We start from the raw sequence: 7,625 nt of genomic DNA, 5'->3' as shown, positions 1-7,625 counted from the left end.
TCCCCTCAAGGGACATCAGGGCAGGCTCCAAATAGCGGGACCGTACCACTGTAATCAGGACAGTTGGGAGGAATGCTATTCGTTTTCGGGACTTGTCTCCTGTCCTACATAACAGTTTATAGATGCTGTGACCAGGGGTGAGGGTCATTAAGTCAACAGTAATTAGATCTATTGGTCTGCAGTGAAAAGGTCTACATATGAAAAAGATCGACCTGGTTTAAATTGACGCTGAAAATGGTCGACACAATCCAAAAGGCTGCATGAAAAAGGTCAACACAGGAATAGGTCGACATGAGTTATTAAAGAAAATTGTGTATGTGGAAATCTGCTGACACGGGCACTGTATAAGTGTACAGCGACACGGACACACAGCTCCAATTTCTATTCACTTTTTCTTAATGCACTTTTTTAATTTTAACCTATTTTGCTGTTTTGTGCCAATGAATAAACTGTATATTCTACGTAGGGGCAGAGCGTCCATGGCGTCCCAGTCAGTGACTACCTCCATCAGAGCAGCCGTAATGGTAATTGGTCTGTACACAGTCTCCGTCCTGCCCCCACTTAAAGTTATTCCTCCTGGTTATATATGGTGGCTAATTATTAATATTATGTAGTTTGAGCAGAAAATATTGTGGTATCAGTGGATGAGTCAAAAACTCAGGCTGCTCCCGGATCCGAAGGCGCTACACCCCACGCCCCTGAAACAGCAGACACTGGAGGAGGATTCGAACCCGTGGTGGCTCAGCCTGAGTGGCTGTCCCAGACGCTGAACTAACGGTACACGCCACTGTACCAGCCACTCATACACGGACTGTCCGTGTATCTCGTAGCTACAATGCAGTGACGTCATTCACGCTGTGCCGCACCATCGCCACCTATTGGCAGCTGCTGGAACTACACCTGGCACATATTGCATCGTCATCACTGCTGCTCCCCCTACATGAGCACTCTGCCCCGGCTGCTCTGATGGAGGCAGTCACTGACTGGGACGCCATGGACGCTCTGCCCCTGCGTAGAAGAAGCGGCTGGTAAGTGCACATGTGCAGAACACCCCCTGAGCATTGAGCAACCTGTGGGTGAGGACTGGAGCTCAGTCTGTATGTTGGTCATGTATGTGACTCCCACAGGGCTGCTGTATGGTGCTACTGGGGATATCTATGTGTATGGGCATACCAGTGTATCCTCAGCAGCGCTACTCTATGGCTCAGGTTGTAATATCTCAGCCCCAGTGCTGTCTGCATTATTATACACTGTATATTATCTATCTGCTTTCCCAAAGTGTGACACAGGTGTATATAGACCAGATTATAATCTATGGAAAGCCTCTGTGTGTATACCATATGTTCTCTCTCTCTGCTGCAGTAGCTATGCGCGCTTTGCTATGTTCTATGATAATAAACACATGTGAGTGTAATGGTAAATATGTGCCCGGCATGCCAATGTGGTGAGATACAGGTGCGCCAAACCGTACAGGCTAGCAAACTGCACGTAGCCATTAGTGCAGATGTAGGAAAACTGGGCATACTGTATATAGGCTGGGATCACTGCTGCGTTCAGGTGACACCAAGTACATGTACGGGATTGCTTGCTGGATGGTTATACCATACCTCCCAACTGTCACGATTACAGCGGGACAGTCCCGATTTTCGGGTCCTGTCCCGCTGTCCCACCCACGGCAGGCATTGTCCCGCTGCGGGGGGTGGCAGTTGGGAGACCCCCAATCTAGTAGAATAGATGCTGTGCGCATGCGCACAGCGTCTATGGTACTTGTGTAGTTTCACGGCGCCGGAAGTGCAGAGGCTCACGTGCCGCTCTAGCTATGAAACTTGGCAGCCTGCCAGAGGCTCTGATTAACCGTGCGCGTGCCGCTCTAGCTCTGTCTGACTGAGCTTGTGCCGCACTAGCTGTATGTAAACAGCGTAGCTGCCGGCCAGCAGCAGCAGCAGCGCTGACAGGTCAATGTCACTGTGGCACTTGTAGTTCCACAGTGAAATAGGCAGCGCCTGGGCACCGCTGACAACGGGGGTATGTTAAAGTGCACACCCCGGCACAGCGATGCCGGTGCTTCTAAACTGTACGCGAGATTCAGACGCAACTGCGTTTGAATCTCGAGTCACATAGATAGCCGCTAAGAAGCCGGAAAGCCTGGATTCAGACGCTAAAGCGTTAGAATACAGGCGCCTTGCAAGCCGCAAAGGTGTTGGGGCTTGTAAACCCAGACGCAAATGCGTCTGGATTTACTTAGGTGAAGGGGTACATTTAAATTTAGACGCAAAAGCATTTAAATTTAGGTGGCCCTAGGGGAACACTATTGAAACCCACCCTCAGTGCCACTAGTGGACGCCACAGCTGTGGACCGTGTAAATCCCACTATCCACGGCCACCCGAAGCGTGGCGGTACGCATCCTACGACCTTTTCATACCTCCACTATCCACGTCAGCGTGGAGTTGAGAATAGAATAGTGTGGCGAGCGCAGCGAGCCCGAAGCGTGGCGAGCGCACGCTGATACCTTCACAGCTATCCGCGTCCCCTCGCGGGCTTCACAGGTGTCAGCGTAAGCCCGAAGCGTGGCGAGCGGACGCTGACACCTGTGAAGCCCGCGAGGGGACGCAGATAGCTGTGAAGGTATGCGTGTCCCCTCGCGCGGCTCACTGCGCTCGCCACGCTTCGGGCTCTGTGGCTCGCTGCGCTCGCCACACTATTCTATTCTCAACTCCATGCCGAAGTGGATAGTGGGGGTATGAAAAGGTCGTAGGACGCGTACCGCCGCCCCTCGCGGGGCTCTCCACGCTTCGGGTGAGCGTGGATAGTGAGGCTGATTCAGGAACACATTCACCTCAGTGTCTCATACAGGGCTACTGCTGACTGACTACGCAAACTGCGTAGCTCCCTGACTGACTACGTAACGCTGTCCGCGCACGTCTAAGCCGAAGTGCCGGGAGTGTGAATTGAGACGCTAAATAAGTTAGCGTCTACATTGGGAACACCAGCGGTGTGCCGGGGTTTGCGATGTGCCGGGGTGTGCGATTTATAAGCCCCGTTTGTTTGTTTTTAAGCCCCGTTTGTCTGTTTTTTACACGATACACTTCATTACATTTGGCACGCGCAGCGCTACGCTACCTGGCAGGCTGCCAAGTTTCATAGCTAGAGCGGCATGCGAGCCTCTGCAATTCCGGGGCCGTGAAACTACACAAGTACCGCGTCTATTCTCGTATGAAAATGAGGTCGCGGCTAATTAGCATAAGCTGTGCCCTCATTTGCATACGCCCCACCCCCTATTTCCCCAACACAGAAGTTGGGAGGTATGTTATACAGGGATTATTGTCACATTAGTTATACTGTAGTCTAAAGTGTATACTGTATTATCTACTATCCTAATGGGGCATACACACAGGGGGCGGGATGTACTAAAGGGAAAATGTGGTAAAACGGGGGTTTTACCGCATTTCCCTATGTACCATTACCCGTCCGCCCCGTCTCCGCCTGGCAGGGTATCGCCACCTCTGGGTGGCGATACCCTATAGATGCCTATGGGCTTCTATCGCCGCCCACCGTCCTTGCGACCTCCCCCCCCCTCCCGTCCTCCATCGATCTCCTCCTCCCCCAGCAGGTGTCACAGCCGGGAGGACATCCGGCTGTAGGGAGGAGGAGGAGAGGCAGGGGGACACTGACAGCCGCCAGGATGTGACAGAGACCCCCGCACACCACATTACAGGTATCGCGGGGGTCTCCGTCACCGCAACCCGATGCTAGCCGCATATGTTAGTACATATGCGGTAGCATCGCGGCGGCTGGCAGACGAGGGTCAGTGATGTACATTAATACATCCCGCCCAGGGGGATATGAGGCTTATTTCTAAGTGAGAAAGTAGGGGAGAGGAGGAGAGCACACTGAGTGTCTAGGTCCACTCAGTGTGCTCTCCTCCTCTCCCCTATCCCTATTACATGTATTTTGATCTGTATTAGCTTAAAATCGTTTAGTCGGAGCGGTATGCCAGTTCTCACTGGACCGCTCAGTCAGAGGCGCTACTTGCGTGACGTCCGCAGCGCTCAGATCTGACTCCTAACAGACGGAGATCTCCGGCGCTGACTCTAACACGCCGGAGCTCCTCTGCAGGGTACACGTCCTCATTGACGCGGCTCTCCCTCTCATTTGCGGCGCGCAGTGCTGGTGCAGAGGTGGCAGATCTCACCAGACACGCACCGCTTGAGGGGTGACCCGCGGGGCACCATATTGCCTACCCTATTTGTGATGTGAAGTAATCTGATCAGTAACATCACAGGGGAACATAAACCCAGATAATTTTGTTACCAGCAGATCAGTAATAGGCGACTTAAACGCACAAAATTCCACTGTGGAAAACTGTACAATAAACCATTATTACTAATACATAGAATATAACCAACATCTAGGAGGATATTGAGTTGGATCACACTGAGTAAGGATTTCTATCCTTTTTAAACCTACACTGTGTGTGTCTTTATGTGTCACTGTCTGTCTATATTTCGCTACATTCTTTTAAACATATCCAAATAAAAGTTAAATTTTACTTTCTTAATAACCTGTGCACCACACAGAGACATACTTTCTCTTCTTTCCAAAAATTGTCAAACCTGTGTCCAGTGGTAGCACACCCTCCCTACTCACGGTTAACCAACCGATGTACAAATACACTGAGGGTAAATGAGAACAATACTGCTTTGATAAAACCTGTGCGACTGATTGCCCCACGTTCCCCTTTCCCCAAAACTCATTTATTTCTAAGTGATCTGACTAGATCGCTTAGAAATGAAAAAAGGATCACTCCACGTGTATACCCTCTGGTGATGACGATTGCGCGGTCCCGCGCGTCGCTGTTGCCTGACTAGATTTACACTGCATCCAGTTATAAATCTAGTCATCGCCAGTGTTCTCACACCAGAGAACACTGGCCGTGACAGATTGTTCAGCACACAATGCTGAGCCATCTGTGCTTAACTGCAAACTTAGCGCAGAGGCTCACTTGCACTGTGTGTGCACAGCTTTAGGGATGGACGTCTTTGCAATTGATGACAATAGTGCAACTGCCCATTGATTGTGGCATACTATGCAATGGATGACCATCAATGTTTTTACCTATTGATGGTGATCCATTTTCTTTGACTGATTGGATTGTGGGCCAATCAAAACATGTAGGCGGTGCTTCATGAGTGTTGGGGCAGAGCTATGCTGGTGGTAAGGGTTGCTGGTCTTACTGTACTGCATATTAAAATAATAATAATAAAAAATATATATATAATTTATGTAAGGTGCTAAACAACATATAATGGTGATTCAATTGTTTTGTGCACCCGTAGCTCTTGCCTAATGTAGTGGGAGCTAATGAATTGTTCGCAGCACTTGCCCTGGTCTTGTCGGCTGCATTTTTGCGCCCTAAATAAACTAGATGCAGCTTATTGCCCTACTGTGCGTGAAGGGTGCGAGGAGAAATCCAGGTGAGGTGCAGCCTGGGAGTCGGGTCACCAAACAATTGACTTTGATTTTAAAGCTTGTTTGTCACTGAGCGTATGTTGCAGGCATGTCCAAAATGTGGCCCTTCAGCTGTTTTGAAACTACACATCCCAGCATGCCTTGACATAGTTTTAGTATTCCCTAATAGCAAAACTGTGGCAAGGCATGATGGGACTTGCAGTTTCACAAAAGCTGGCGGGCCATAGTTTGGACATGATTGGTGTATTGGGTTCATTAGCTGTTCACTAGCATTTTGCACAAACCACTTTGGCACATATGGAGATGTAATCTCTTTATTAGTGTTTTTATTAGTCTTGCACTCTACTATTACATATAATGCATGCCTTGACACCGTTTCACCGTTCGTGACACCCAAAATGTCGTTAAAATATTTGTTCCAACCAGATTGTTGCTCGGAAAATGTCCAAACTTTTTTTATTTCTTTACATTTTTGAAATACACAAAATGTTAAAATTGGATGTGAATTTCTACTTCATTTCCTTACATACAGGGAGCAACTTCTATCAGTCACCCCACCTTGACAAAGTGCCCAGCGAGGCATGAAACAGGTTGGAGACTTTGCTGCTGCCCGAAGTACCGACACGCCAGTCGCTGACGTCAGCAAGCCGCGCCCCGGGACCAAAGCCGCAACAGAAGATTCCACCCAGAAGCGGACAGCAACTGAGCTGAGGAATACCGCTGCCTCTGTAAGGTTAGGGTTAGTAGGGACAGCACGACAATCTCCCTCTCTCACCTCACATCCTCCAAAAGGAGTGTAAACATTATTTTACTAATACATTTTTACTTTACAGGTGTCACTCGTATAAACTTATCCCATCGCTCTTTTTTACCCCTCAGAACCTTTGCATTTATGAGAGCTGCTATACCATCAGTGCAGTTGATTTAACATTTTTCTCCTCACTTAGGATTATGTGCCACCGAAGAAGGACGGTGAATGTGAGACACCCAGCAGCAGCCGTCCCTATGTGTTCAGAAGAGGGATCAAGACCCAGGATTCCAAGACTGTGCCTTAACCTCACTCATTGATAAATGAGAGAAACAATGACCATAAGATCCTGAAACTCACCAACAAAATCATCCAGCTGCTGACCGGAGAGGTGACTGCTGGGAATAGGTCATTATACAGTAACACCGGGGGAGGTGACTGCTGGGAATGGGACATTATACAGTAACATCGGGGGTTGTGACCAGAGAGATGACTGCTGGGAATGGAACATTATACAGTAACACCGGGGGATGTGACCGGAGAGGTGACTGCTGGGAATGGGGCATTATACAGTAACAATAGGGGATGTGACCGGAGAGGTGACTGCTGGGAATGGGTCATTATACAGTAACACCAGAGGATGAGACCGGAGAGGTGACTGCTGGGAATGGGGCATTATACAGTAACAATGGGGGGGGGGTGTGACCAGAGAGGTGACTGCTGGGAATGGGACATTATACATTAGCACCGAGGGATGTGACCAGAGAGGTGACTGCTGGAATGGGGAATTATACAGTAACACCGGAGAGGTACCCGCTGGGAATGAGGCATTATACAGTAACATCGGGGGATGTGACCAGAGATGTGACTGCTGGGAATGTGGAATTATACAGTAACCAGACCGGGGGAGGTGACTGCTGTAAATGGGACATGATACAGTAACATCGGGGGATGTGATCTGAGAGGATACAGCTGGGAATGGGACCTTATACAGTAACACCTGGGGATGTGACCGGAGAGAAGACTGCTGGGATTGGGACATTATACAGTAACACAGGGGGATGGAAATGGGACATTATACAGTAACACCGGGGGATGTGACCGGAGAGGTGACTGCTGGGTATGGACAGTATACAGTAACATCAGAAGAATGTAACCAGAGAGGTGTCTGCTGGGAATGAGACATTATACAGTATCACCAGAGGATGAGACCGGAGAGGTGACTGCTGGGATTGGGGCATTATACAGCAACACAGGGGGATGTGACCAGAGAGGTGACTGCTGGGAATGGGAGAGAGAGGGTGGAGAGAGAGAGGGTAGAGAGAGAGAGAGGGTGAGGCGAGAGAAAGAGGGTGGGAGGGTGAGGCGAGAGAGGGGAGGCGAGAGAGAGAGTGAGGGTGAGAGAGA

General features: G+C 49.5%; 1 long non-coding RNA gene across 2 annotated transcripts; it reads left to right on the top strand.

The window, feature by feature from the left end:
• Positions 1-770: 770 nt before the first annotated feature.
• On the top strand, positions 771-7,017 carry LOC146056799 (uncharacterized). 2 transcript variants are annotated; one of them, XR_014469407.1, is made up of 4 exons: positions 771-1,028; positions 6,003-6,203; positions 6,418-6,872; positions 6,932-7,017. It is a non-coding gene; the product is annotated as an uncharacterized LOC146056799 (long non-coding RNA). The 2 variants fall into 2 exon arrangements; XR_014469406.1 differs by lacking the exon at positions 771-1,028 and having other exon boundaries at positions 5,870-6,203.
• The last annotated feature ends 608 nt before the right edge of the window (positions 7,018-7,625 follow it).

This window comes from Crinia signifera, unplaced genomic scaffold (assembly GCF_055691185.1).
Source record: "Crinia signifera unplaced genomic scaffold, ASM5569118v1 HAP2_SCAFFOLD_891, whole genome shotgun sequence".
Classification (NCBI taxonomy): Eukaryota; Metazoa; Chordata; class Amphibia; order Anura; family Myobatrachidae; genus Crinia; species Crinia signifera.
The sequence above is the reverse complement of the archived record's forward strand: the minus strand, read 5'-3'. Positions and strand labels throughout refer to the sequence as shown.